At 47.6% G+C, this 26,182-nt stretch overlaps 1 long non-coding RNA gene across 3 annotated transcripts; it reads right to left on the bottom strand.

The window, feature by feature from the left end:
* Positions 1 to 14,720: 14,720 nt before the first annotated feature.
* Positions 14,721 to 26,182, bottom strand: LOC149370617 (uncharacterized). 3 transcript variants are annotated; one of them, XR_016291524.1, is made up of 5 exons: positions 25,944 to 26,182; positions 24,417 to 24,510; positions 23,798 to 23,873; positions 21,926 to 22,094; positions 14,721 to 15,026 (listed from the first exon to the last, which is right to left on the bottom strand). It is a non-coding gene; the product is annotated as an uncharacterized LOC149370617 (long non-coding RNA). The 3 variants fall into 3 exon arrangements; XR_016291527.1 differs by lacking the exon at positions 21,926 to 22,094; XR_016291520.1 differs by lacking the exon at positions 14,721 to 15,026 and having other exon boundaries at positions 21,781 to 22,094.

Genomic DNA, 26,182 nt, shown 5'->3' on the forward strand with positions numbered 1-26,182 from the left:
TTCGGAGAGCTGTATACGTTTAAGACGAATAGGCTTTTCTCTCTCCGCTTACGCGGTATCATTTCGATTAGAGTGTGATCTAATTGGACGTGTCCTGTCTCGTGCTGCAGCGCGGTAACGTTGCGTTTGACAAGGGTGGCAACCTGCGTATTGTCCCCTCGGCCCGGGTACGATTTGTAACCGGGCAGCTTCGCGTTTTTCCCGCACTCTTGTAAAGCTACAATTTCAGGTTTGTCTCCGTTTGCAAGGAACGATTGTAAAACGGCCCGTTTACGCACAAAGCCCCTGCAGTTCCACTGCCAGATAGTATTATTGTTCTTTGGCCAAGGCATTTTTGGTTGCTTGGAATTCCGCGTATATCCATTGGTCCCTTTTCTCAAATTCCGCCGTGAGAGCAGCGTCTCGCTTTGCAAATTCTACTGTGATCGTTTCTGTGACTTGTTTCATGAATTGCATTAGTGTTCCGTTCAGTAGCTTCATGTCCTGTTGTTGTTTGTCGTTTAGTTGTTCGAATTTGGTCTCAGGATCCGACTCTTCGGTACGTTTTTTTTTGAACGGGGTTTTTCAACCTTCGCTGTCTCTACCTCTTTATCCTGCTCCACTTGCATATGCGCCATTGCCTTTTCCTGTTGCGGTTTGTTTTTTTGGGTTGTTTAGCGGTGGTTTCTAGCATTTTGATCCGCTCTTCTTGCTTCTTAATATAATCAGTTAGAGTCTTAATCTGATCTGCCTGCTGTTTAATAAGTTCTTTTAATTCTTTAACTGTCCCGGAGTCCTGGGAAACTTTAGCTGGCCAGCTCACCTTTGCAGCTTGCTCCTTGCGCTGCTGTTGCTGTCCGGTTTCTGGCCGGGGAAAGGACTCTGACCGAAACCTCGTTCTGCTGCCGGATGTATTACGGGAGCGGCTGTTCCTTCGGTCTTCTTGCTTCGCTTCTTCAGCCTCCTGTTTGGCTTCCCATTGGCGTTTCTTGACAATATAAGGGGTGCGAAAGAGATTTTTGCACCTCTTGTCCCCGGTGTAGTGTTCTTTGCCGCAGAGTTGGCACTGCGGTGTACATTGGTGCCCCTCGGGGGGCGATGTCATGCCACAGCCGCGGCACTTGGTCACCTCACTGTCGGAGACGTCCGAGCGGTGGCCAAGTCCAGCGCACTTGTAGCAGACCTCATAGCGTTTCTTGTATAGAAAGCACTTGAAAGTGATTCCGCTCAAGACTACTCTGCGTGGTACTTTCTCTTCTTCGAAGGTGATTAGGAAAGATTTGGTCTTCCCCATTATTCGTGCATCTATGACTAGAGGGTTGAATCCGTTAATGTTCAGTCCTTCTAGTACATACTTGTGTGTGTATTCCTCATCGATTCCATGGATGACTCCCCTGCCGCAACTCTCTGGTGTTTTCATGTAGGTGGTCACACCGCGTTCCTTGTCTCCGATCTTGAGTTTCAATTTTCTCCACCTTCCTCGTGTTTTCGTAGCTAGGCGAGTGGTAGGTAATCGTTCCTTGCTTGGCGTTTATAGCTAGTCTGTCCTTCAGTGCCTCCTCGTCCTTGATTCCGGCTTTCTCCCTGATGGCCGCCGCAATTCTCATCTCGGTGGTGCTCTTCAGCATTGTAAGTCCTTCTTTGGGACGCAGAACTACTTTCCATTCGGTCGCTGGAAGTCTCGGGAGGTCTGAGGCTATTGAACGTTCAGCGAGTTTCCGTCCCGCCTCTCTGTAGGCTCTCGTGTCGCTGCCGTCGGCCGTCGCAACAGTGGCGGCGTTCGCTGCCGCCGCGTCTCCGGCACTATGTTGGCGTCCTAGGTGGCGTTTTTCGTACTCCAATTTTTCCGCTCGCTTCTTCAGCCTCATAATCCATTCCTCTTTTTCTTTTTCTTTGGGGTCGATGTCGGTTCCCACCGCCGTCACTTCCATCGTCATCGTGGAGCCGGGTGTGGTCGGCAATGGCGGGAGCTCGCCGGTCGCCGCCTCCTCGGTCGAAGTAGGCCTATCGTGGCGTGTAGCGCTGGCGAACTTGGAATGACGATACAGTCCTTAAAGATGCACTTACAGGCACAAATGTGGTATCCTCGGGTTGCTTGCATCTTAGGAAACAGGTTTCAAACACGTTTACGGTCAACGTAGCAAAAAATCCGCCATGAAATCACTGACTTCGCGGAGCCGACGTGAACGCGTCCGTACTCCTCGACGCCCCCTGGCGGTCCTCGAGGTCTCCAGAAAAATTTCGACCACCTGGGGATCTTTAACGTGCACTGACATCGCACAACAGACGGACGCCTTTTGCGTTTCGCCGCGGTCGCTGTGGCTCGGACTAAACTGGGAACCGTATACGGTTCAGTAGACGAGCGCCCTATTGAGCCACCTCGGCGGACGCGGCCTATTGGTAAATTGGTTTTTGACGAAAGAAAATGGCGGAGTATCGGTCGCGCATTTCTCGGTGGCCTAACGCTCCAGGGCCGCGTTTCTGGCAAAACGTTGTGAATGCAAACGCAACTGGCGCACATACTATGTCTGTCACTACCTCCACGTAAGCTCAAAGCACGACTGAGGCACCCCAGTTAGGCGCGTCTCCTTTCCTTTCATGACTTTAGCACACAGATATAACGACGAAGACGATGACGTGCAATGCACCCAATGCACAACAATGCACAATGCACAACACACCCGTCACGGTGGCTCAGTGGTTAGATCGCTCGGCTTTGAACAGGGGTTCGAACCCAACCTTAGACAGACATCGGCTTTTCCAGGATTGCTGGTGAAGTAGTGCTTACGCACTAAAACACCCGGTGTATGTTTGCAAATAAACTTCTTGAACTGAAGGGCGAGTTTCATCTGACATGGTAGTGGAAGAGCGCAACGGCAGGACGCAAGGAACGAAATTAGCGCTACTTTACTACGTCCTTTGCATGCTTTATTCTTGCGCCGTTGTGCTGTTTCACCACAAAAATTTTACGATGATCGACAGAAAACTCATGAAAAAAACGTTGTGTTTGTGAGGAGCGATGGCGCAGCATTTTGTGGCGGACCAAGCGCCTGCAAACACCTTGAAACGGTCAGGAAAGATGAAGACTGCAACAGCGTCACTCAAGAGGAAATGAAAAACTACGAATATAGCATGTGCACCGTACAGTACATGGGCCTCCAAATTTAGTATATTGAACAAGACGTGTATGTAGTGTATGAACAAGACGGGTATGAAGTGTATGAAGCCGTCATAGGCAGGCCAATGTTGCTCTGAGTGTGTCCGTCAGGCTCAATCCAAGTGGCCGCTTATACTATAGTCTCTCTGCTGCAGGTCAGCTCGCCATGCGACGCGGTGCGGCCTCCTATGCGTCTAATCTAATCTAATCTAATCTAATCTAATCTAATCTAATCTAATCTAATCTAATCTAATCTAATCTAATCTAATCTAATCTAATCTAATCTAATCTAATCTAATCTAATCGAATCTAAAGAATTCTTATGGCTGCATGAAATGTACTGAAGGGCAAATATTTACGCGCAATAATGTAATACAGTTCGTACACTATAGATTTATACGTCCGGCCTCTGCAGCTGTGCGGATGGGACAGACGCAGCGGAACGCCGATGACGCTGCAAGTATTCCTAATGACGTGGCGCGAATATTGTCACGTGTAGTCGTGACGGCAGTCCAGGCAGTGAGGAAGAGAGCGAAAAGTACTTCTGAGCCCCTATTCTGCACCGCTCTCAATATCACTCTCAAGTTTGAGAGCGTGAGGTCAAAATGAGGACACCGCGAGATGCGAACCGCGGAATCAACCAATGAGCGGTGGCCAGTGAAGTCCCTAGATCAGATTATCTAGGGGCTTTAGCGGCTAGTAGCAGGACTCCGCCCCGGAAGCATTTATTTGCACGGCAAGGGACCGTATTCTAAGGTCTTGCTGTAAAGACGCAGTGAATAAAATGAACAATGTTTTATTTTGCTAACAAGCTGTGTTTTAAACTCAATAACTTTAAGCAAAACAAGAACCGTTTTTAGATTTGCAATTAAATTTGCTCTTCAGTCAATTTTTCTGCCGCAAGGGTGCGCTAATGACGGAAAAACGCCAGCTAGGTGGCGCGAGCTGCCCCCCGATTCAAAGGATTCCGCCTTATTCATCCACCCACCCTCCATGCATCCACCCACATATGCATACATCGTGAACATGGTAGCCAGAAAGAAAAACAGCTGATTCCGCTGCTCTGCAGCTTTTTTTACACGTCGTCTAGAATCAAGGTAGTGACCGGATGTCTTAAGTGCGCGGAAAAATCTATTTGAAGGCAGTGATTACCGCGGGTCTGCAAAGATCGACTTGCAAGGAGCGCTCGTCTGGAAAATTGACGAAGACAACTTTAGCCCCTGTTGCTCTAAGGGTGACGAGTGGTTCTGTTTATTTTTGTTTAGAAAATACCGGACGGCCATCACACTGCAGCAACTGCAAATAGACGGGAGCAGGCAGGTGCAGCTGCTGGGAGCCTGCAATCTCAGTGCGGGAAATGAGAGCCGACACGCCCGATGACTGTAGCAACAATCACTCATCTACCTCGTAACCAAGTGATGCCGTTCACATCGGGCTAAGCACTTGATGTTCCGTTCGGTTGATGTTCAGGTGCTGCGGTTTTTTTTTTGTGCTTGTGCGCGATGCAGAAATTGTGATGTTTATGCTCCATTTAGTTTCTTCAGAGAGAGAGACAGCAGTTGATTTGGTAAATTTGTTATTGTCACCGAGGGTAAAACGAGCTTGTTCCACTAAGGTCATTTGCTGATCTTCTAACTGGTCAGGAGTCACCCAGGGAATAAGTAGGGTGGTTGTATGGCTTGTGTAAAGGCTAACTGCAACGGGGCAGAAAGTTGAACCAATTGAGCGTTGGCTGGTACACAGCAACCTGAATTTTCCACAACAACTGTGTAGAGGCAATATTCAAGTTCGCATATGATGCAGGGCATTGAAGTAATGCGGAGGTGATACAGGTAGAGCAGTGCAGTGGTGTGCAATATGTTATTGCATTTTGCAGTGCAGGTGGAACGATCGTGTTGGCATCGCTGGGAATGGTGAGGGCAGTATTTGAAGGGCTTTACGTACTTCTCATAGCTTCTAATATGCACTTTCTTTCAGCTCAGAACAACACTTGGTTTTTTTTTTAAATCCAGGTCCCTCGTAGCTGAGGCACATTGTATATAGGCCCCTCCAATAGAGAAAGGAACAACCAGTTTGTACAAAAGAAGAAGCATTAGAGTTGAAAAAGGATATTAGATACCTAGAGAAAAAGTAGCCTGAAAGCAGTTCAAGGTGTACTTGTTGCACACATTATGAGACAGCATAAGGAACTTGTCAGGCCGTTTGGCAGTGTCACAGTCATCAAGGGTAAGGCTTCATAGTGTTGTCCTATTGCAAACCAAGCTAGGTGTCAGTTATGGGGGCATTCATTGAGTGCTGAAACTTTAACGTAATGGAGCTGCCTGTATATTCTTCGAGCTGTAGAGCATTGCATTCCCAGTAATTGTATTGCATGTTTTGTTATTGTACAACAACCTCTACTCACACACCTTCTTCTCAGTGATGCATCTGTGATGTTGACGCAACTTTGTCTATCAGTGAGGATTTTCTAGTCATTCAGCATTCACTGTGGTCACTGCACCTTACAATATTTATTATGAATTTTTTACAGCATTCTGCTTGCTGTAGTTAGCTTTTACCAAAGAGAAAAACCTCTAGTCACCTACCATCAAGCTAAAAGCTTATCTTTGGTATTTACGCATTTTATACATGCCAAAATGATTTCAAGTCCTGAAAATGCATTATGTACACTGTACCATGCAGTATTTAGTGAACAGGCACCCTCTGTGTGAAAGAAAACAGGCACTTTGAACTCAAAAGTTTTTCTTAATTGCATTTGAAAATGCCATATGATCATTGTACATCAAGGTAAAGTATGTTTGTATATACACTGCTTCTTCTCCAATAACAACGGTCATGTAAAATGCGGCGGCTAAAACAATAAACGCACTTAATGAATGTATGTTGCACTAAAAAAAGCATGGGTGGTGCTTTCTGATTCCAACAACCATCAAACTCAGCACTACATTCTTGGTTTTATGCATGTCCGTCACACGGGTAATGACCACAGGCACTGTACCAAGGCGGAAAGGGATAGCAGGGAAGGGGCAGGTGGGTCGACGCAAGCATTCGCAAAAGAGAGTGCACACTAATGCGTTTAACACGCAGGGCGAGCTGTTTCAACACCTATTCCGCTTTCAGAGAGAGACTGCAACACACTGCTGAGGGACTGGGAAGTATACTGGCACACACTGTCAATAAAGTGGCAGCTGATGGGGCACTTGTTTAAACACAGTTATAAAGACTTGTATTTGGCAATTCATTCAGACCACGAGGCTGGCTGTGGACAAGGGCACAAACACATCACACAGTTGCTCACACACTTGCAGATGTGTGTTGTGCACCGACACGAGGCAATGACAGTGGCAACAGAAAGAGTGGATGTGATGTGACTCTCCATGCCAGCATGGTGAGTCATTGCCTGAGGCAAGAGTTGCCACCGCAACTGTCGCTGCACCATCTCAAGGTACGCCTGCCTCTGGAGACGGGTCGTCCTAAGAGGCCGAAAACACAGTAGTGCATTGATCTCCCCTGGAGGTAGGCGAGGAGGGATCCTGTCTCAACTAGATAGCCCGCATATTAGAGGTAGCCCGTTGTTTCTAAGTCAGTGGAAGTGCCGCCTGTGCCCTCGGCTGACATGGATGCATCCAAAGAGAGGTTGTGAAGTGTGGCACGCGCAGTGATAATCCACACTGTCCACTCCCGCTGGCGGTGGTGCACCCGGTGCCTTTGAAAGCACTGAGATTAGCTATTCGGCCCATCGATGCAGTGCTCAACCACAAATAGCACGAAAGAATGTGGCATATTGTACAGGTCTTCAGCTGGGTCGGGTCTGTGATGCCACGCCAGTGGTGCAAGCAGCCATGGCTGGCTCCAATGAGTAGACACTGTCTCCTGCATATTGTTACGGGACGGCGGGCCCGCGCAGAGAAAGGCACAGAGACTCAGACACAGGAGATTCAGACACAACCGGCCGCGGCGGTTCTCTTCCGTTCTCCTCCTCTCGCGCTCTCCCCTCGCGCTCGCCCCGCGCCTCTTCTTTATTTACATACCGCAGCGCGCTCTTGGTTACCGGTGGTCGTATGCCGTTACAATACCAAAAAATTATGCAGTTAAGCATGTCCTTTCTCGGTTATCTCAACAGCCTTACAGGACGCTCTACTATACAATAGAAGACTCATGCCAAGTAGCCCACAGCCAGGCTCTGCATATAATGATATTCATATTCATGATACTCACAGACAGCACAGGATGGTGATATATAAGTTAGCACTGCTATAAGGTCAGTATTCTACCATCCTACTGATATAAATGATGCATTATGACTGCCTACACAACACAAACGCTGTCAGGTTCATTTTGCCTTGGTTTCTTACACAGAAAATATCACGTATTTCAACAACGTTATATGAGTGCTGCGTTCCTGCTGCAATTGGGTGAAAATACACTGTACCATACTGTAAAGTGTCTGCATTGGTGTAAGTAGCCAGGCTGATTCTTGTAGCTTTAGCATATCAGGGCAAATGCAGTGTGCTGGAGCTCAGTATATGTGAGTGAGGTCACCCGACGGTCGACAGGGCCTATTTACTGCTTACCCAGAAAAAATTTCACCATCGTCTAGGAGGCCTTCCTCCACCTCGAAGTGGCGCCAGACGACCACGTCGTGGAAAGATCCGGGTCGGCGCGTGTCCACGGCCAGAATACGCATGTTCGCACCACAGATCTAAGAAAACACACGCACAGCACGAACTTACTCTCGTTGCCGAGGCCCGAACTTGTAGCCGAACTCATGCGGACGAAAACAGAGGCCGAGGTCTACTCACTCATATGCGCAGCGTAGAATCCCTTGAGACTTGCTCGCAGCGCTGGCCCGCGGCTTCTTGGTGGCGATGAGTGTGTCATCGATACACCCGACGAAGCTGGGAATACTGCCGCGGCAAAATTTTAAGTGAATTGGAAGCCCTCCTTCGCCGCTGCCTTCTCTTCGGGTCTCGCCGGAAAGCGAATACACTCCCTTCTACGACCCAACGTTGACAATGGTCTCCGCCACCCACCTCAAACACCTGCTCACAGTCGGCTGAGCTACGCCGACGTTTGCTTCACTTCCTACGGTGCCTTAAAACCCACCGGTGGCGAAGAAGCGCAGCGCGCACAGCACTTGCCGATCCACCGACAGCCGGCTCACCCGCACGCACTGTTGTGTTTCTACCCCCCCCCCCCCCCCCCAACTCTCTTTGTGTGTTCCCGTCACATCTGTATCCACTTAGGCCATGCCCAGAGGCAGTGCGTGGTTCTGCGAAAGTGGTCTTTCTTCATGCACGCGCTCCCATGCAACCTCCTGACAGGTGGAACCGAACACGAGGGACGCATTCGACTCCTGGATTCCACGTACCACCACTTCTGCCTAACTGCCACTACGTGTTTTCCGGAGTTCCCCTTAAGCGGCACCCAACGCAGCAGTATTGACCCTGCGACTTTGTGTGTGCATCTGTCAGGGTGACACGTCTCAACGCCTTCTGCCACCTGCGGAGACGAGCGTCTGCCAAGCGTCTGCCATTAAACCGCGCCTCGCTCTTTTGTCAACCGCGGGGTGACGCCGCAGCAGGTGTTCGCCTTTGGGGCATTTCCTTGGAACAAGATATGGAATCCACCTGGCCGGAAACGACTAGCCCGACAACACGCTCTTCTGGACACTTCCTAGTATCCAAGTGCCTCAGCGGATGAAGCGAGGTGACGACGCTGCAGGTGTTCGCCCTTGGCGTTTCCTCGAAACAAGATATGGAATCCACCTGGCCTGACGGGCCATTTCCGAGTATCCAGGGGCCTCAGGCAAGGAAGACGACGAAGCGGTGAACGACCTTGGAGCACCCGGACGAAGTACCTACGATTGGTCGGAAAAGGCGGGAAGATCTCGGGAGGGTCTATTTAAAAGCGCTCGACACGTTCATCGGGGAGCCTTTCCCGAAGCAACTCCCTCAGCGTGTCCCTGAGATTTCTCAGCTTTTACTCTGTTTGTCTCTTTTTGTAAATAATCATGCAAATATGTGAATACAGTTTTTCCTTCTTCTCCCTACTCCCCGTCTCCGGCCCACGTTCCTTCCACCGTCAGCACAGCGGCGGTGCTCCTGGACCCGATGCCCAGTGAAACACGCTACTAGCCCGGCAAAACATATCAACTGGTTGGCAGCGGCGGGATCGTCAACGCTTGGTCCTGGCTTCAGCAGTGGTGAGCGCTTGCCAGGCTGATAACTCTGGAAATTTATCACTACCTGTAGATTGTTTTTCTGCACGTGCTCGCTTAAGCATTTCACGTAGCAGCTTGTTTTGAAAGCCCTCGTTCGGAAGTTGCCATGGATTTGAGCGAACTAAAGAAGCCAGATTTGATTTTGCTGTGTGAAAAACTGGGTATTGAGGTCAGGAAAAGTCACAGAAAGCCACAGCTGATTGAGGCTACTAAGGAATGTGGTGCTGAGGGTGACGGAATTTTGGAGACCTGGGAGGTCATTCAGGAGGGAATCAGGAAGGCTAAGTAGGAGGTCGAGAGGGTTGAAACGGAACGCAAGGAGGAGGCCGTCAGGGTAGAAAAAGAACGCTTTCGTCTCAAGGAAGCCGATGAAAAGCAACTTGCTCTAAAGCGTTTGGAGTTGCAACAAATTTTAGAGGCGAAGCGCGCCGAGAGGAATTCGACACTAAATCAGGAGGTTTTGGCGCGAAGTGAAATTAAAATCGGAGATCTTCTGCAGGCTTCCAAAGTAACGCGCGTTCGACCCATGGCTAATTCGGAGGAAGATAGTCGGGCGCGCTTTCATGTAAACGAGAGAGCCACGGGCTCCGCGATAAACGCGTCGTCGATTAGCCCTCCCTCAGTGAAAAAGGAAGGTTCTAGCAGCACAAACGAAAAGGCTACGAAGGAAAAGGCTTTTAAACCTATAAAGCCGATCGTCTGTTTCCGGTGCCGAGAGCCCGGACACCTTGCGATCGGCTGCCGTAAGCCAAGGGTTGCCTTTGCGGTGCCAGACAATGGGGACCACAACTTTCAACTCTTGCAGCCTTCCCTCTGGGAATTAACAGTAGCCGGTAAACTGCGCAATGTTCTCCGCGACTCAGCTGCCAACATAGACGTTGTCGACTGTGCAAATATGAAGCCTGAAGATTTAACAGGCGAGTATGCCTGTATAAAGGAAATAGTAAATGAAACCAGCGTGTCTTTGCCAACTGCCCGCGTCGCGATGGAGATCCCGCTCGAGGTGCTTCTGACGGAGGCAGCCGTCTCTCAAAACCTGCCTAAGCAGTCTCCCTCAATTTTCTGTAATCGCTCGGATGTGCTGCTCAAAGAAAAAGGCGTTAGTTTTGAAGATAATGCTGCGCAGGTCCTCACCAGTTCGAAGGCTCGAGAATTCGCAGCGCCAGCAGAGCACGCTGGTGAAGAGGGCAAACATGGCCCTGTAAGCCTGATAAACTCTCACAGTGGTGAGCCAGAGCAGGCTGGATCACAAACTGACGATGAGGCGGACGCCGGCGACTTAACCCATGACGGTTCCGCGATTCCTAGTGACCCGCCAGGCAAACCAACAGCCAGGGTTTCTACAGAGCGGCAGCGTATAGAGGTGGCCAAACGCTTAATGTTAATGAAGGGGAAAGTGCGGCTCATGTTGACTACTGCACGAAAAACCGAACAGCCGTGTAACCGCCCCAACTTGGCACCTCAGCGCTCAAGAGTTCGCACGCGCCGCATGAGGGGAACACAGGCTAAGGGGACGCAACGCGCGAACCCAATCCGAGAGAGGCGGATACTCTGACACTGCCTTAGCACTCGTTCGCTCCCTTCTCGCGTTCTGCTTTCTAAGCGCCAGCCAAACTTCAGAACCGCGAGACTTGGACGAGGAACAGTTCACGGTCCCAAGCTGAAGTTCCTAGCCTTGTGTCATTTTGCATCTGCTAGAGCAGCTATCGGACCGCGGCGGCGCAGGGGGCGGCTGAAGAATGGGATCCAGTAAATTCCTTGAGTCGCAACGCTGTTTGTGAGCGGATTCGAGGAATAATCTCATCTTCAGTTTATTGCTTGTTTCTTTTTGTTCACTCAACTCTCATGTACAAAGATGAGAGCGAAATTTTGGAGCTTGGCATTGCGGGACTCAGTTTACATACGTTGCAGAAAGGTGCGAGTAATGGCAACGCTGATGGCCTCAGCCGAAGCTTTCCCGTGTAATGCCCTTTCCTGACTCCCCAGACGTTAACCCGCTAGGCAAATTTGTATTTTCTTTTTTTTTTTTTGCTTTAGCGAGAATCATTTTTGTATGTGTGTTCAGCAGCTCCACTTTCCCTTTATGCTCTCACGGGAGGTGGCTTTCTGTGACATAAACCGGCTACGGTAGCCCCCCAAAATTTTAGGAGATTTTTCCCTTTTGGCTAAACAAGCTCTGTGTATTCTAGTTTGGTCAAACTTGGAAACTTCCGGAGGACGTAGATTTCACGAGGCAGCTTATTTTCTCTAAAGAGACTTTGTTGACTGAAAACAGCTTGGCAGGTCTTAGAGTCGGTTTGGCGCTTTCTGCTTGTTGGGCTTTGGATTTTGCTGGTTGAGACTGTTACAGCTGTCAACGAAGCAAGAAGAAAGATTGGGCCCAGCTGTGACCAAAAGGACACAACTCAAGGTCTCTGCGCGCAGCAGCGTTGGCTGCAACTACTGCGAGACATTTTCGGGCGGCGGACGTGCTGCTGTGTTTCTACCCCCCCCCCCCCCCCCAACTCTTTTTGTGTGTTCCCGTCACATCTGTATCCACTTAGGACATGCCCATAGACAGTGCGTGGTTCTGCGAAAGTGGTCTTTCTTCATGCACGCGCTCCCATGCAACCTCCTGACAGGTGGAACGGAACACGAGGGACGCATTCGACTCCTGGATTCCACGTACCACCACTTCTGCCTAACTGCCACGACGTGTTTTCCGGAGTTCCCCTTAAACGGCACCTAACGCAGCAGTATTGACCCTGCGACTTTGTGTGTGCATCTGTCAGGGTGACACGTCTCAACGCCTTCTGCCACCTGCGAAGACGAGCGTCTGCCAAGCGTCTGCCATTCAACCGCGCCTCGCTCTTTTGTCAACCGCGGGGTGACGCCGCAGCAGGTGTTCGCCTTTGGGGCATTTCCTTGGAACAAGATATGGAATCCACCTGGCCGGAAACGACTAGCCCGACAACACGCTCTTCTGGACACTTCCGAGTATCCAAGTGCCTCAGCGGATGAAGCGAGGTGACGACGCTGCAGGTGTTCGCCCTTGGCGTTTCCTCGAAACAAGATATGGAATCCACCTGGCCTGACGGGCCACTTCCGAGTATCCAGGGGCCTCAGCCGAGGAAGACGACGAAGCGGTGAACGACCTTGGAGCACCCGGACGAAGTCCCTACGATTGGTCGGAAAAGGCTGGAAGATCTCGGGAGGGTCTATTTAAAAGCGCTCGACACGTTCATCGGGGAGCCTTTACCGAAGCAACTCCCTCAGCGTGTCCCTGAGATTTCTCAGCTTTTACTCTGTTTGTCTCTTTTTGTAAATAATCATGTAAATATGTGAATACAGTTTTTCCTTCTTCTCCCCTACTCCCCGTCTCCGGCCCACGTTCCTTCCTCCGTCAGCACAGCGGCGGTGCTCCTGGACCCGATGCCCGGTGGAACACGCTACTAGCCCGGCAAAACATATCAGCACCCAGTTCAACGGCGAGGTCGTCGCACAGCCATTGTGCACATTGTGCAGTCTCCTTGAAGCGTCGAAACAACTCGTCTCGCACGTCAAAACCGTCTTCATGCACCCTCCTACACGGTTGCTCACGCGGAACAGCCGCCATTTTCGATCACAAAGATTGAGAGCGGTTTATGAGCTGCCTTTTTCGCTCTCAAGTTTCAGCCCGCATAATTAGGTGCACAACGTCACCACTTCAGCCGTGTTCACTACGTCACCGTTGACGCAAAAACCGCCGGCCAAGGCCGACCAATGGGAGCGTTGCATATGACGGCATTGTGAGCGTTTTCGTAACTCTTTAGTAATGAGAGCGGTGCAGAATATGGCCCCTGAAAGAAATGCAGCCTACACCCACAACGGACTGAATCAATCAGCGGCGGCGAAAGCAACAAGCGTGCCCGGCGGTCGTCGAACAGAATGGCCGCCGCTCTCGGGTGTGCTCAGTTGGAAGCTGATAGGAAACTTTCGAGATAAGGCGTGCTAAGTTATCACAACTGTCTCGAGCACCGCAGAATGGGCTTTGCCTGGATCTGATGAATCGAGATAAATCTGGTTGCGTCTTGCATCACCAACAAAGCAATAAAGGCATATGCCGGCTTTGAAGAATGAACTAACAAATTTTAGCACAGATTTGCGGTCATAGCTATACAGTGTGCTTCACCCAAGATTTAGTAAAAGGTTATAGCGCAAACACAGAAAACGACAGAGAAACGGCAGACATGCACAAGCGCTAACTGACAACTGATTCTAGTGCCGGAAGATGACACCTTAAATTAGGCGAAAAGATTCGTGAAAAAGATGGGAAAGATACATAAAAAGGATTGACGGCACAGCCAACATAGTAGGATGCATGCGCAGGCAAGAAGAATGAAAGCACACAAAATCAAGTTTCTTTAGTTTTTTTTGCTCTCGTCAACAGTTAGCCGCTTCCAAAACGTCAAACTCCGTAACTGAGATAGTAAGGACGGGGGTCTGAAGCACTTGCTGCTAAGGTTGCGTACGTGACAGGCTTCTAAACTAATCCGCGCCGTATTTTCAGTACTTTTGTCAAGAATGTTTGTTCCTTCAAACCCTGCCACGCATCCTTCTCACTTATTTGCGTGCGCCACTAAATGTGCGTATTTGTCATCTAGGTTCTTTAATACGTCGAGTTCTCCGAAGCAGCCACTGTCGCAATGGCCTGTTTGGCTGACACATAAATTTCACCGTGACTTCAGAATGCAGTCCACTCCAGTAGAAAACTTCACAAATGGGATTTTTGTTAAGTCCACGTTTTTTGGAATTGCAGATATGTGGGGACAACGTTCCCACACTCTTAGAACTAAAGGAGTGCAGAGGAGTGCCCAGAACACACTTTGAAGGAGTATTCGCTTGTCCCATATTCCACTCCTTTTTCCAGAATAAAATTACTCCCTCTGGACAAAGAGTGATCCAACACCTACTCAAGGAGTACTGTACTACTCCTGCAATAGAGTACAGGCACTCCTCCGAGGGAGTAAAGCTACCACATTGAAACAGCATCCTACTACTCTTTCAGGTAGAGTTCCAGGACTCTGTTAGAGTGACTATACTCCTTCAAGGAGTATCAGCACAGATCTTATTTTACTCCTTCAAAAGGTGTTTCACGTGTTTTCAATGTATCGTACTAATTTTCTTATTTCACATATTCTTCAGAGCAAGTTGGTCATATGTTTTGCAGGATCCACCTGCGCTACATCTACAAAAGAGTAATGAGCAAAAGGGATTATAATCTTTGAGTAGAATAATTTTTGCTCATACAACTACTTTATGGCTACCCTACAGTTTTCACATTAGTATGGTGGTCTGTCTGCGTTGGGAATAACAATGGTTCAAGAAATAATGACACAAATGTACAACACTGATAACTTTTATTTCTCAAGTCATTGCTGTGATTGCTGTGGCTGCCCAAAACACGCTCGGGAGGCGCTCGCTAGGATCAAGCCCCATTAGTGTCTCAAGCAGCAGACAAGCCCGCTTTGTTTTTGGGGTGTACTTGACATTAAATGCCAAGAACACTGCCAAAAGCAAAGTAAACCCATCTACCAAATCCACCGCAGTGAGCTGTAAGCGCTCAAAAGAAACTAAGATGCTGGATGATGCCGTAGCTTGCTCGGCTGAGTGAAGGAGCTTTGGCTATGAGTGCATTTCACCGGGTGCCTGCAAACATGAATGAAAATAATGCAAGTAAGAGTCAATTCCAATGCCCTTTTCATACTATCCTGCATATAACCCCATGAAAAAAAAGAAAGAATACAACTAGAATGTACTGATCGTGTGTGTCATGTCGCCACTAGTGTGTACCTATATTGTGACCAAGTGCAGACACCTTTCATTGCAAACCTTCATTCAGAGCTACAATTTTATGAAGCCCAATACAATTATCACTATGCTAGTCATTTCAAAAGCTGTGTGCATGTAAAACAAGCACACATTTACCAAATGAAAATTTTAACATGAGCAAGCTCTTCTGCAAGTATCATGATCAGCCTGACTATGCCCACTGCAAGGCAAAGGCCTCTCCCATGTTCTCCAATTAACCCTGTCCTTCGCCAGCTATGTCCACCGTGTTCCTGCAAACCTTCGCCCATGGAACATTTTGCTGCTTCCTGCTACGCCTGCCTTCTCTTGGAATCCACTCCGTTACCCTTAAGGACCAGCGGTTATCTTGCCTTCGTCTTACATGCCCTGCCCAAGCACCCTTCTTTCTCCTGATTTCGACTAGGATGTCTTCAACCCGCGTTTGTTCCCTCACCCACTCCGCCCGCTTCCGATCTCTTAACGTTACGCCTATCATTTCTATTTCCATAGCTCGTTGCGTTGTCCTTAACTTAAGCTGAACCCTCTTCGTTAGCCTCCACGTTTCTGCCCCATAGGAGAATACCGGTAGGATACAACTGTTGTATACTTTTCTCTTGAGGGGTATTGAAAAACTGCCATTCATGATCTGAGAGAACCTGCCATATGCACTCCACCCCATTCATATTCCTCTAGTTATTACTCTTCATGATCCGGATCAGCGGTCACTACCTGCTCTAAGTAAATGTATTCCCTTATCACTTGCAGTCATTTCTAAAACCACACCTATTGTGTTTGACGATTTCTTGTCACATAATACATTGTGCAGTTTAAAATATAGGGTAACCTTGAATCGGGAAAACACTTAAACCAATGACAGTTTTCTTGCTGAAGAGAAATGGCTGTTGCAATTCCTGTTTCTCAGATACCATTAACTGAATTTCATGCTCTAAAATAGCGAAGGAAAAATTCAAAATTTTTCATCTCAAAGAGGCAGACAACAAATTTCAGTTTGGTTTGGGTTGGTTTTTGGGGTTTAACGTCCCAAAGCGACCCAGGCTATGAGAGACGCCGTAGTGAAGGGCTCCGGAAATTCCGACCACCTGGGGTTCTTTAACGTGCACTGTCATCGCACAGTACACGGGCCTCTAGAATTTCTCCTCCAAAGAAATTCCAGCCGCCGCGGCCGGGATCGAACCCGCGTCTTTTGGGTCAGCAGCCGAGCAAATTTCAGTTGCACATTTTTTTTTTTAATGATGCATAAGGCATTACTATGCACGGATAACCACACAGTATTCGCCTATGACTGCTAAATAATTTGTAATTAAATATCTTCTTTCTCCTGCTTCACTTTTAAAAACTGAGCAATGGCAATGGCATCAAAGGTCAGTATAAGCCAGGGGAGGCATGAGGAAAACTGCAATATAATTGCGGCTTCGTCATTCATTGCGATTCCGACTCTTAAGGCAGGCTGGCTTTAGCATTGTAACTAATTAAAACGATGAAGTAGCGATATCGTAGCTTTTTTGTGCCTTCCATAACCTATACTGAACATTGATGTCATAGCAATTGCTATGCTATTGAAACAGGGAAGAAAAGAAATCTGGTTGTAATTATTTAGCGATTGGAGACGAATAATATGCAACAATTCTATGTATACGAATGCCCAGCACGTCACTACAAAGAACACACATAACCAAAAATTTGGTGTTTATACTCATTTAAGGTAATACTACTTCCCACGCAAGAACACGACAGCCATGTGTAAACTTTTTAATTTCATAGTAATAAAATCTATCCAACGACAAGTTAGGCGCAGCATGCCTGCTCTTTATAAATATGCAATACTGACAATGTTTGACACTAGCATTTGGCATGAACGAGATAACTGTGATTACTTCGCACATTACGTGCCAGTCCATACTATTATGCACAATTTAGATTTGCAAATGTAATGTGTAATTCTCTATGACTGCCACGTTAGTGCACTGCAAACCAATGAAGTTGTCTTGCATTTGCAATGTTCTCACTACTTTTATGCAACACTGATCACTTCAGTATATCTGCATTGTTCTGTTAGACGGCCACGGGATAGATAGAATTAAGGCTATTTTATGTGATGGAAACCATTAACTAGACAACAAAAAAGAAAAGCCTCAACTACTGTCCTGGTGCTGGGACGTCTAATAAGAGCTCAGAAAGACTCGGTTTCAATACGCCAAACCCTCCGCATAACATTACCCTGTGCGAAAATACCCCACCCCACCCTAGCTTAATTTCTGTCCACATGCACCAAGGCTCACTGCACCTGTTATAAATATTGCCCTAAATATTGCAATCAAGCTGCCCGTGTATGCATAGGCTATCTGTGCATCGAGAAAGAAAGAAGTTGTTAGGAATGTTTCACACCAAAAACAGAAAAAAGGCAGCCTGTTTCTCAGAAACAGCTAAGAGCATGAAATGGTGTGTCCAAAAAGATTAGGCTGCTTTGTACTTATTTATGACAACGAGAACTGTCAGAGCTGCGCTTTCAAAAATTCAGGAGCTTTGTGCACAAACGTAGCTTCCGTATGCACGTCTTGCAGCACCAACGCTTCCGAATTGAAACGACCGATGAATATGCACAGGAAAAAGCAAATAGAGAGCGCTTGAATTTAAAAGAAAAGCTACCTTGCACAATCAGAAATTTCACGACAGAACCTTCCAAACAGTGACGTGTACTGGTTGCGGTATACCGAATATATACCTAGCAAATAAGTGTGCGCTTTGTTAACGAGCGGGATTCTGTGGCGGCAATGCTACAGCTCCAATTCCGAAAACCTAATGCTGCAAAAATTGAGTTTGCAAAATACGTGCGAATGCACGATACACTTTTGCACGCATTTAGAACTTTCAGTTGTGAAACACAGACAACGAATCTTGTGTATGAGTCTTCCTTGGCTGGTAAAAAAATTCTATAAGTCTCCAGTTTGCCTGTGTACTCCACAAATTCTAGGATCCCTGTCCGCTACATGTCAAATTTCACTGAAGCGAAAGTAATACAACCGACAGCTGATGATCTGCTAGGGCAACAGGATTTCAAAAGTTTGAGAAGGGCAGTGGGAGTCCAATCCAGGTGGAGTAGTGAAATTTGACTAGTAACAGACAGGGATCCTCCAATCTGTGGAGGACACCGGCAAATTGGAGACTTACGGAGGAATTTTTTTACCCGCCAAGGAACACGCATACACAAGAGAACCACAGAGGACTACGGCTTTTACCAGCCCTTGTCCTGTGCGGTTCTCTCTTGTGTATGCGTCTTTTTTGGCTGGTAAAAAAATTCTTCCATAAGTCTCCAATTTGCCTGTGTACTCAACAAACCGCAGGATCCCTGTCCACTACTAGTCAAATATTTCAACTCCACCTGGCTTGGACTCCCACCGCCCTTCTCTGTGGAGAAAGGGTGACAGCAGCTGGCAAAGGACAAGGTTAACTGCAGATCAACTGGGGAAGCATTATCCTGCACTGATTTTGACGGCAGGTTCACAAGACAAACAAAATCAACTCGAGGAGCGGGGTGCACATCATGCGACTGAATGTCAATGGCCAGTGAAAATGGCACCAGCACTGTGGAATGCACATGTAGAAAACGAGACGCATTTTTTTGTCAACTTTGAGTAGCAGTCTACTGCAATTTTAAAGAGCAAAGCTCTCAAGTATGGCAACACTGGCACTTTTTGTTTTACTGAAAATAGGAAAGGCAGGAGTCCAGTGGATGATGGAGGTAAATAAGAAAGATAGGAATGCTGCAAAGAGGTTTTGGGAGCTCATAAGGCTACAAAGGAAGAGAACAGAGGGCATCCAACACACTCTGACCACACAGGATGGAAAAAGGGTAGAGGGAGAGGAAGCACAGGAATTTATCAGACAAACAATTGAAGCAGCATTTGCAGAGCCTGTGGCGGATGGTCTAGGGGAGAGCAGGGACAGCAATGGGGCAGAGGAGGAAGAGCCTAGGGAGAGAACAGCAGGGGACTGGGACAGAATAGAAGGCAAGGTTCCCATCGGAACAGCGACAGGACCAGACGGCATACCTATGAGATTAATTACCAATACTAGGCAAAAAAAGCAAACTGAAATTACGACAGATCATTGAAAAAGTGGTAGAGGGAGGAGACGTTCCAAAAGACTGGAAAGTGAGCAGGATGAGACTAATATACAAAGGCAAGGGAAACAGGGACAACATTAAATCCTACCGACCAATTACGGTCACATCAGTTATTTACAGACTAGCAATGCAGATGGTGAAAATGAGAATGGAAGAATGGGCAGAGCGTGAGGAGATCTTGGGAGAGTTGCAGAACGGTTTCCGAAGGGACAGACGGTTGGAGGACAATCTATTTGTCATAACGCAGTGTATAGAGATAGCTGAGGCAAGTCGGAGGCCTCTATGGATGGCATTTTTAGACATTAAGGGGGCATATGACAATGTGAATCAGGAAAAACTTTGGGACCAATTGAAGGGATATGGCGCTGATAGAAATCTGGTTGAATATCTACAACGTATATATTCAGACAATGAGGTCGTAGTAACCTGGGAGGGAGAAACTACAAAGCCAGCTAAAATTAAGAGAGGGTTAAGGCAGGGCTGCCCACTATCACCTCTACTTTTCATGGTATATGTGAGCCAAATGGAAAAGAGGTTGGAAGAGTGTAGGGTAGGAGTTGACGTGAGTTATATGCAGGATGGTCAGAGGGTAAACCAAGTTTTGGCTGGACTAATGTATGCGGATGACATTGTTCTACTAGCAGACAAGCGAGATAAGCTGCAGGAACTAGTTAAAATCTGTGGTGAGGAGGGCAACAAGCTAGGACTCCAGTTCAGTAGAGAGAAGTCAGGGATAATGGTCTATAGACGCTTTACAGCGGCGTATCATGGGGGCTGCCATCTTTGATCACGTGATCACGCCGCCATTACTCGCCTCCTGACCGCTCGGCGCGCGCCTCGTCGCGACGGCTGCTGCGTCTGACGTTTCAGTTCCGACAGGCAGTGTTTCGGCTGAAACAGTTTGGAAAGGAGTGAAAAGACGACACTGTGTTTGGTCCGAAGCTTCGAAGGACATGTGAAAACCCTAATTTGATGACTTTAGGCGTGAAAACGCGATACGACTTCATGTCGCATAGAGCCGCTGAGCTCTCCGCCTCTTCGAGCCAACGGACGGATCGCCTGAATGCTTGTCTTTGCATGCGCTGAAGGCTCTGCTTAATGTTTTTTTTTGTTATTATATAAAACGTCAAGGTTGAATGTTCCTGCGGCCTTACAGGTCGTTGTCCTATCGTGTACCTGCATGCAGACACTGCTGTAAAACGCTCACATGCATATCGTACTCATTTGTTTACAACCTGTTAACGGTTCTTAGGAAACCTGAAATATTTCCTACTGGTTGGATAAACATACAAAGGCGACAAATATAAATAGGCACACCAAGGTTGACTATCATGGTAGCAGTACCATGCATCAAGCAGCCGTCATAATCTGGCGTACAATCATTTCGAAGGATTCCGCGATATAATTGTTATAACGCGCGCATGGCAACGCGTTCATGCTAGACGAATTTCACAATAACGTCAGCCTCATATAAAAATTTTTGGTACGCTCGACGCTCGATATGCGGACATGGAAATGCTCATGGTCTCTTTGGTTGTAATTAACCAGCTTCACTCTGAGCGTGCGGAGTCACTTTTAGTAACTGTCTCGCATGGACCGCGAGCAAGTGACAACCGCCCAACACAGCAGCCGTAAACCAAATGCTGTAATCCGAATACGGTCTACGGAAACCGCGCTACTTGGAGCAAAATTGAACAGTAGCACCAAGACGGCGTGTAATACACGGACTGACGGTAAGCGTTGTTGGCTCGCACGGCAGTGCGGTGCATAATAAACAGCAGCAGCATGTAGGAGCGCAAGTCGTCGTTTTTTTTTTTCGTTCCTAATTCGGCTTCGGGCGCTCCTTTTTCTAATGGCCACACACACTCACTTACGATCAATGCGGTCTCAGCACAGTGCACAACAACTGAAAGCACGCCGTCATGGTTTCGGTGCCGGAACAGCTTCATCATGCGGCTGTGTTGTGCACTTACCCTCGCAGATTTTCCAAGATCGAAACCTTTCTTTATTAGCTATGTAGCCCTGGCGAACGTGTTTGTTGCGCGCGCCAGTTAGGAAAGGGTGCGTGTCGAATGGGCGTGAACATTGGCATTACCTACTTGTGCAGTTCGGTTCCGTGAAGCGATCGCAAACGATCGCATCCCGCACCTTTAACTCTCTGTCGCAATTATTGAAATTCACAGCACAGCACGTGTTTCCTCTGCCTATTCACATAATAGAAAGAACACATTCGGCAGCCACCCGCGATATTTCCACTGCTGCGTCGAGGCGCACGCGCCGGCGACTTACGAGGCGAGTAATGGTGCCGTGTTCTGAGCGCACGTGTGGCGCCATCTGGTCTCAAACGGAAGAACTGCGCGCTGTAAACGGTCTATAATGATGAGAAGGAAGACCCACTAGAAATACAAGACACTATGATAGACCATGTGAGTACGTATAAGTATCTAGGTGTACGGCTAAGTGAAGGAAAAAAATATCTGGAAGAGCATGAGAGGATTCTGAAGGATAAAGGAAAAAGGAATTCAGACATTATGAAGCATAGAGCACTATGGAACTATAATAGGTATGAGGTGGTTAGAGGGGTATGGAAGGGAATCATGGTACCGGGCCTCACATTTGGAAATGCAGTCCTGTGCATGAAATCAGAAGTACAGTCAGGGCTAGAGGTCAGACAAAGAAGTGTAGGAAGGCTAGCCTTGGGAGCCCATGGGAACACTCCGAATGAGGGAGTCCAGGGAGATATGGGTTGGGCGTCGTTCGAGGTTCGGGAGGCCATCAGCAAACTGAAATATGATCAGAGACTAACTCAAATGGAGGAAACAAGGTGGGCAAAAAAGGTGTGCAAGTATCTGTACATGAAAAGTATTAACACAAAATGGACTAATAGAACCCGAAAGCTAAGAACGAAGTATTTACGGGTGAGGGATGGGACGCAACAAAAGACTAACGTGAAAGTGGAGGTAAAGGAGTCGGAAAGAAAGATGTGGAAAGACAGAATGCAGGAAAAATCGGCACTAGGCATATATAGGACACGAAAACAGGACATCAAAAAAGAGCGATTATTCGATAATTCGCGGGGCAGTTCACTGCTTTTTGAGGCTAGGACAGGGACTCTGAGAACAAAAACATATAGGTCCAAATTTGAAGAAGTGGATATTTTGTGCTCTGCATGTAAAACGGAAACGGAGACCATAGAACACTTGGTTCTGAGGTGCGCAGAACTCCGCCCAGCCCTCCCAGAGGGGACAGCAACGACCATAGAGATAGCGCTGGGATTTACTGGGGGAGGACGGGCGAGTGGATGGGAAAAGCGTGACATTGACGAAGGGGAGGTTGGAGGATTGGTGGCGGAAATCAAGGGAGGCGTGAATTTCGAGGGTAAAAGGATAGACAGATTAGATATTGTAAGAGTGAAAGGGAAAAGAAAATTAAATTAACAATGGGGGAAGTATAGGCTAGGTGGCGAAAGCTACCGCCCGGTACAAAGGGTAAAGCCATTATCATCCATCCACTGGGGTGAGGGTCGTCGTGAGGGTTGAAGTCCATATTTCTTTTCCATCCACTGTGTTAATTGCGAGCTATGTTTACCTAATAGGGGCTGGGCATCTAACATCACCGTTATTTCTTTGCAGCAGTTAAAACAATACAGCAGACATTTTATAACATGCTTAACGAATTTTTGGGAGCAGCATGCTTTTACCCTTCTACTATTTGTTGCTACTGAATCAGTTTGGCGTTGACAAAAGATCTGTAATAAGGAGTAATTACTCATTGACATCCACTCGAGCACAGCCAAATGGCTACAAAGGAAAGCTATACAGCTTTCACAGAAACTTCGTAGTTAAAGAAAGATTCGTCCTGGTCCCGTGTTCGAACTCAGAACCACCACTTCACTGAAGCAGTCGCTCTATCAATTTGTCCAACCTGGACGGCAAGCTTATGGTAGGGCGAGAGCGAAGTGATCAATAACTCGAGTGGGAACTGTGTTGGTCCAATGTTTTAGGACCCCTAAAACATTGGACACACTCAGTTCCCGCTTCATGTTACCTCTAAAACATTGGACAAACTGAGTTCCCGCTTCATGTTACAATACTGAGTGACATTTTGGTCTATACACCAGAAATACCGGTAAAGCATCATGATAGAACACAATGTTTTTTAAAGGGATAAAGGAATATGTTCGCCCTTTCAGAGGGCACATATGCATAAGAGGCAACATGTGTGAAATAGTCTCTGCACCTGAAGCAGTGTAAATTCCATTATGTTAACAGCAGCAGTCAAAAGCTTCATGAGCGACTATTTCATACAGATCATGTAATTACATTCATGTAATTCAGGATCAGATTCATGTGATTATACAGGGAGGTACTGCTGCTAAGTGCACGTAGAGCTCTGCATGCATTTCTAAACCCAGCTGTGAGCCTATGTCTACGAAATTTTTCTAAATAGGCAGGTAAGGTATGCATCACTGGAAAACAATACCTACCACAAACAGCTGAGGAGAGATAGCACAGCCAAAAGCTGGAAGCACGAATGGCCCAGTAGATACTGGCAGCTGGCAACTGCAAATAAATATGTCAGAGCAACTGTTGTCAGTGGCCGTAACAATGTCATGAATGACAAGAGAAGAAATTGTCTACTGCTTCATAAATTAGAATAAGGTAGTAACATAGCAACACAAAAAGCAATGAGAGGGCCCATGACAAAAGAAATGAACAGATTGTATGTGATGCACCGATATACATTTTTTCAGTAGATTTACATGACTGTCACACCCGCATAGAAAGATGAGCAGGCTGGAATACCACTATTTTTATGCGTGATGAAAAGAGCGTAACTATTCGAATATAGCATGCACAGGATTTTATTACTACTAGGGTGCTTTGCAGCAGCACCGAAGGTATTTTTAAATTGAACGTAGCGACCAGTAGACCCGTCTGCTTTGCACAAATGATGAGAGGATGGAAAAGGCATGCATTCATTAGCAAGAAGCACGATATCTGACATCACAGCATGAAACGAAAATTGGTATTGCATTTAACAAATCTGCACAGAAATAAAAACTGCCTAGTGGCAATGCAAGTAAGAGCAAGGGAAAAAAATACCGAAGAAAACTGGTGAGTGTGGTGCAGGGAGGTCTGTGGGTAGGGTCTCGTGCCTGGGAATAGTTCCGAGCGCGGAGAATCGCCGGCAGCACAGCTGGTGGCAGTCAACCAAGAATAAATAAGAGAAAGTGAAAATCAATAACAAACCATCACCGATATAGCGAACGACTTGAAAGCGGGCCGCACAAACGAGGGATATAGCAAAAAGCTTGAAATCCTAAATAAGTGCGCAGTTGCATCCCAAACAGTTCTCAAAATCTGAAGGCGAGGAAGCATCGACACCTACACCTCAGGGCAGACGCAAGAACGATCTAACTTTGACATAATACTGTGTCAAATTCTGTTCCATGGGGAAGCACAGATAAAAATTTACAAATGACTAGGCAAGGGATATGCCCCAGCCTTTTACACGCGATCATTGTCCCCGAAAAAATTGTATGACAAATATTAAGGCGTAAGCACTAATCCCACGAGTACACACACTGAGCACTGTCTGTTGGAAAATTTACAAATGACTAGGCAAGGGATATGCCCCAGCCTTTTACACGCGATCATTGTCCCCGAAAAAATTGTATGACAAATATTGAGGCGTAAGCACTAATCCCACGAGTACACACACTGAGCACTGTCTGTTGGCAGCTGGCCTAGCGCGAGTGCTCTGTCGCGCGGCACTGCCGCTCATCGTCATCTTCTAAGTAGCACAAATCAATCCGACGGGCACCAGCCGCGATGATGATGATGAAAAGCCTTTATTTAATAAAAGAGGTGAGGCTTTCTTAAAGAGCCCCGCAATGGGTGGAGTCCCTATTCCGGGACCCCATTGGTCGAAGCCGCCAGCTTAGCCCTCTTGACCAAAGCCTTTTGGGCCTGAAGGTCCGAGCAGCCAAGCAGGGCCGCCTCCCATTCCTCTCTGGTAGGGTTGGGGTGGGGGGAGAGAGCTGAGTTGCGCTGGCAAGCTTAAACCATGTGGTAGGTGTCAGCCACCTCGCAACAGGCAACTCGACCGTTGTCAGTTCCCTTGTCTGTCCGCAGCTGGCCTAGCAAGAGCGCTCTCTAACGTGGCACTGCACGCTCATCATCCTCTCCTATGTAGCACAAATCTATGCTATTGGAATGTAGTAAACATTGTTTGTTGTTTTTCGCAGCGCTAGCAAGCGACCGCATAACTCTGTTGTGATAACTGGTGGCATTTTTATTTACCGCGGCACCCGAGTACTAAACGCAGATAGAGACTATGGAGCAACAGTTGCCATGCGGCCTATACGCCCGTTCTTTTCTGGTAAAGGCCGATTCACACGATTTTCCGTTCGCCCGCTGCCGCGGCCGACAGCGCGCCTCTCAATGTGGTGACGCATGAATACGTAGTGCGCGGGCCGCGGGCGAACGGACCGTCGTGTGAATCGGCGTTAACGCATTATAGCTGAGGCAACCGCACGCAGACTGCCTGCACTGCCATCCCTATATAGGCGCACACTAATAACGCGTGCGAATAGAGATCAGAAGTAAAGAAACGTACACGGGACTCACCGTTCAGACGGCTCATCAAGGCTTAGCAAAACCGCACATTCTTCTTCGTTGCCTCTCCAGATGACAAGAAGTCGTAGCGCTACCTTTCTTCAGGGCTTTACCCGTTCAAAATCACCAGTGTTGACAGGGCGTAACTCTCGTCGTTGGTTTCCAAAACACACTTGTGTTCTTCATACACGTCCACCGCACGAGCACTCAAACAATGCTACGAAAACCCAAATAACACAAAACGTGACGAC

This window comes from Amblyomma mixtum, chromosome 1 (genome assembly GCF_055824585.1).
Source record: "Amblyomma mixtum isolate Tamu chromosome 1, ASM5582458v1, whole genome shotgun sequence".
Classification (NCBI taxonomy): Eukaryota; Metazoa; Arthropoda; class Arachnida; order Ixodida; family Ixodidae; genus Amblyomma; species Amblyomma mixtum.